The following is a 5781-nucleotide window of genomic DNA, read 5'->3' as shown; positions in this document are numbered from 1 at the left end:
TAAAGCATGATTCGATAGTAGATTGAACACCCCTTAGCTCATTCTCCTTGTTGTAGTTAACCTCTTTGTAGTTGATCTTCAAAGCTTCAAGCTAGGGAACAAGAAAAGAATTGGAGGCTTCTTGAGATACAAGGCAAGATATCCACCCTGGGGTTCTTGAATCCTACTACTTCATCTTATTTTAGATTGCTAAAGGATAGTAAAAGGTAGAGCTCTCATCTTCTCTTATGGAAAACAACTTTGAATTAGCCATCTTTTCATTAACCATTTAAGAAGGGAGAAAGCTCATATTTATAGAGAGAGTGAGAGATGTCAACATATCAATGACTCATCCTATAAGGCATGCCATGAGTCATTAAAAACAATGATTTATCTTATGAGTAATGCCATGAGTCATGAGAAATGTTTAACATATCTATGAATCATCCTATGAGTCATGCCATGAGTCATCAAATGTCAAGACTTATGTGCTTAAAACTATGTTCCCAAACCATACCACCTAATGACTCATCCTATGACACATTAATCATGGTATAACTAAAATATGTATTTCATAAATAAAAACACCACATCATTATTACTAATACGGTATTTTTATAAATACGATATTTGATATTTTTTCAATCCTTAACTAAGAAGTCATCAGATGACCAAAAAGTCTACCAGTTGACTAAAAGTCAACTATTGACCAAAAAGTCAAACGGTTGACTTAAAAAATCAACTTATGAAAAAAAATATGAAATTCATTTCTTAAGCACATAACATCTTGATTTTACCGATACATATAACCATTTATGTGTTTCTAGTGAAAATTATATATGCGTATGAATAATACGCATTATTCTATAATTCATATTTTATAGGAGTTAAGTACTCGCGTGGTGTGACTCTACGGCCCAACTTAAGACTCGACAGTGGATCATAGCTAGCTACACATGAAGACTACCCGGGTATAAGTTGTGATAAAAGATTGCAATATGCTTACCAAATATTATCAGGACCACTAAATGATAAATATCGCACAGTCCGGTTTTTTCGTCAAACTATATCAAACTATCGAGCCTAGGATATGGTAAACTGTCAAACCCTACTAGCTTGATTAGTGTTTGTTAATATTAAACTTATAACCTATAAGATTAAACTGACACTCAGTTTATCTTATTCACCTCGGCTAATGATTTCCAGGCTATAGTTATATGAAACAATCTTATGACACCAACTCTCTATACTGGGAGAGACGAATCCCATCTTGACATCTTAATATCTACATGTGTCTCGAGATGTACCCAACAAGAACCCATATGCACAACTCAATAAAAACCGTGGTTAGGTAAAAATCTAAGTACAACTATACTGACATATAAGATATTGCATCATTCCTTAGGTCATGAGACTACTTTGTACTATATCAATAGAGAACTTCTATTTGACAGTTAAGTATATTACCACCTAGATGTTCTCAGTGAGTCGTTCAGTGAACTCATTCACTAATGAGCACTTGTATACATGTATCTTGATGTCTCAGCATCAATGATCTAAGAGAAGGATCATCGTCCTTCAAAAGGACAAATAGAGTATGCACTAGTCTTGTGAAAGTGATGATGTCCTATCTTAACACTTCATCAACTAGAAACATTTTAGAATATACATTAAGGACTAATCAAATCTCTTTTTTATTACGATCATTATTAAAATTCTGATAGTCTAATATCATTCTAAGGGCTTTATCTGTATTTTTAAAAATATCAGATAAATACTGACCAAAATAGCATACTATCAATACTATCATTTTGAACAATGATGTTATATTAATATAGGTCCTGTTACAATATATAATTATTGCTTACAGGACATCACAATCAATGGTCGCAACTATAGAGAACATATTTTGTAACTCACTCACAATCAAGCACGGATCACATTTTAATGGAATGTTAAATGCACATTTGATATTAATTGGACAATTATGTTCATGATAATACATTCATTTTTTGTAGTAAGCTTGTGTCTCATTAATAAGAGAGGAAGTTGAAAAGATTAAGCATAGGCATTTGTATGCATTGGATGAGAGTTTGAATGATAATTTAGGAAAATTTAATAGTATACTAAATAAATAAATTGGGTATTTTAAAAATTGGAAGGGGTAAAATAGGTAATCAAAAGTTTTGACACTCATATTCTCTTTTATAAGTAGTAAGTATATATATATATATATATATATATATATATAGGGAGAGGTTCAAATACAAACCTCACTATCCTAAAAACTAAAAACCAATCCTCTCCATTGGATCTAGATTCATCCAATGGCTGAGATTAAAGCTGCATAAGGGTAATTAGGTAAACTAAACAGCCTACTAAAGAGAGGTAATTAATGCTTCTTATTGAGTTCTCCATTTTCCCAAGCAACTCTCCTCTCACGTTCTCCTCTCTCTCTCTCTCCTCCATTTCCCAAAAGCTTGAACCAGCCCCCTCTCTCTTGGTAGGTGTTATTTTCTTGGTAGGTGTTATATTTTCTTGGTAGGTTATATTCTAAGTTTGATTTGATTCTTGGTAGGTGTTATTTTCTTTTGATCTGATCATGGTTTTGTTCTCGTCATGTATTGGGGATGATAGAAAGAGGGGATCCATGGCCAAGAGTTCCTTCAAGCTCGAGCACCCCCTCGGTTCGTCACGTTTTTCTTTAATTTCAATTTGTTTTTGGTTTCTTTTTAGGGTAATTGTTGAAGTTGCGATCTTGGTTCTAGGATTTGTTTTAGCTTGGAGTTTCTCTTATACTCGATCTTGGTTGTTTGTTTTGTTGGATTATCTTTCAAAATTTGCAATCTTTTTTAGGGTTTCTATTAAAATATTTTAGAAATTGCAATCCTGTTAGTTTTTTTGTTAAAATTGGTTAAAGTTCAGAATTTTAGTTGTGGGGTTTGTTTTAGTTGCTGTCCTAAATAATTGAATTCACTGCAGTGAATCCAGATTCAGTTATGTGAGGTGTTTGTTTTTACCATAAAAATTGTTGAATCCAGATTCAGTTATGTGAGGTGTTTGTTTTTACCATAAAAATTGTAACTTTTTGCTTAAAATCATCAAACACGTTCTATAAATGCATGAGTGAATCTCGATTCACTGCAGTGAATCCAGATTCAATTATGTGAGGTGTTTGTTTTTTACCATAAAAATCATAACTTTTTGCTGTAAAAGGTGAAAATTTTTCATGTTATAAAATTTTATAGCTTGTTTTTTACCATAAGTTTCTTATTCTGCTTGGATGGTTAGAATGATTCACAAATCCAGTGGAGCAGCAAATCGATTGGAGTGAATCCAGATTCAATTCGTTGGAGTGAATCTGGATTGAAGATCACTTCAGTGAATCCAGATTCATTGCGTTGTTGTGTTCTTCATGTGAGATTTACAGAGATCGGGAAGTGAGTTAGAGAGAGAGAGTATTAAAGAATGTAGCACTATTAATGTAAGAGAGAGTATTAAAGGACGTGTATTAAATTTGTATCATTGTTCCAATGTAATCAGTCACCATTAATGCAATGAATTGTTCCAATTTTACCCTTTTCACATTAATGCAGTGTATTAAATTTGTCTATATTTACAATTCTGCCATCGAAATCTAGGCCATTGGATGAAATAGAATGTAGGGTTAGGATTGGTTTTTAGTTCTCTAGGTTTTTATTAGAACCTCTCCCTATATATATATATATATATAATATATATATATATTATATATATATATATATATATATATATATATATATATATATCTCTCCGGAGAGATATATATATATATATATATATATATATATATATATATATAATATATATATATATTATATATATATATATATATATATATATGTTTGTACAGAAAATATGCGGGAGGTGAGCTGGCAGGCGTAGGAAATTTTGCGCTGGTCAAGTGTATGACCATGTGAGCACCACACCGATGACCTAGTAAGGGTGCTCACATGTCATACACTTGCACGTAGAAATTTCCTACGCTGCCAGCTACTCCGTTTTCTCTCTCTTCTCTTCTCTCATATATATAGTATAATATATATATATATATATATTATATATATTATATATTATATATATATATATTATATATAATATATATATATAATATATATATATATTAATATATATGAAAATATGGGTATGCTTGGTACGCAGCACAAATTTGTGGCTTGGTAGTGATTGTTCAATCGCTCAAATTTCCACCATACCCTATGTGAATGTTGTCGCATATTTTGAATGAGTGGGGGGGATGTGAATCACAGTAACTACAAAGCAAACTTTTTGTATGGCTGTCGCAAAGGCATACCAGTATGGCTTATATATATATATATAATATATATATTATATATAGTATAATATATATATATATATATATATAATAATATATATATATATATATTATATATATACACTACTACTACTATATTATTATATGCAACGAGGAGGCATCAGAAAGAAAAAAAATTGAGACCCTCAATCGTCCAGAAAAGAGGTGGGAAAAGGAAATAGGCTGGTGGCAAGGCGTCTGTTAGATTGCCGTGTAATTGTAGCTCTCTAACTACCTTAATTGCGCCGATAATTCTTTAAGAGCTTTGGGCAACCACGCGTCTCATTGGGATTTGCTGTGAATTGAGAATGGGGCGATACAGGCCATAGTGCAGGGGAATCCGAAACTTTTGAGGAATCGCACGCGCCACGTGGAGGCTCTCCTTTCTTTCTTTGGACGATACGCGGCGATAACTGTTGGTGTTTGAATTGCTCAGCTGATGGCGGAATGTCGACACGTTACAATGCACGTGCACTGAGGGAGTCAGAAGAAGAGCCAGCTTGCTGTTGGCTCTCTTACTTGGGGTGAGGGGGTGATGTCTACCCATGTGGCTTCTTTTCTGTGGGTCCACAAGAAAGCGGTTTTAATCGTAAGGTGAAGAATAAGAACGGCTAATCATCAAATGTCAGAATCGTGAAGGTTCCGTCGCCTTTGAACGGCAATTTCGTGCTCATGTAATGGATGATTGACAACCGTATCATTTTTTATGACATGCATTAATTTCTATTTAGATGAATAGTAGTGATTTATTTTCTGATGTAATCAGCATGGGCAGTATATCATGAAGCTCGTTGAGCCCATAAGATTGAGGATAATAAGGGCGATACAATTGAATTTGTGTAAATAGAAATCTAGCAATTATGTTTGTTTATTGTTAATTCTAAGTTTATATGATTCAAATTGTATTTATATGTCGTCTTCTGCTATGCTTTTCAAATTTCTTCAATGACGATTGATGGGAGTTTTCTTAATGAAAAATAGCTTTTATCTTACGAAAAAACAGTCAATCGTAGAAAAATATTTCTCTTTTGCTCCCTTACTTTTATTTTACCTTTTAAGGCGAAAGGTTGGGACATCTTTACTGAGACTACGGAATATATAGGCTCCAATCCCAATTTTAACAGTGAAATGTTGTTTATAATTTCGACTTAGATATGCTAAATAAAGAAATTAGATGAACATAAATATTGTGATTTGTTTTCAGTTTCTTTTTAGATTAGGATAAAATTTTAGAGAAAGCAGAAAGGATCATCTATCGCTCTAATGCCATGTTTCGAATTGTGATCGATATGAAAGTAATGGTTGTGTGAAGACGTTAGCCATGAATCAATTAAACTGAGAGGCTAGGGTAGCAAATGATTACTAGTCAGAAAGTACAATTCGCAAATGTGGACATTAGTCGCTACAATCACGAAATTATGCATATATTA

The sequence above is a fragment of the Asparagus officinalis genome, chromosome 5 (assembly GCF_001876935.1).
Source record: "Asparagus officinalis chromosome 5, Aspof.V1, whole genome shotgun sequence".
Classification (NCBI taxonomy): domain Eukaryota; kingdom Viridiplantae; phylum Streptophyta; class Magnoliopsida; order Asparagales; family Asparagaceae; genus Asparagus; species Asparagus officinalis.
Note: the sequence above shows the minus strand (reverse complement) of the source record.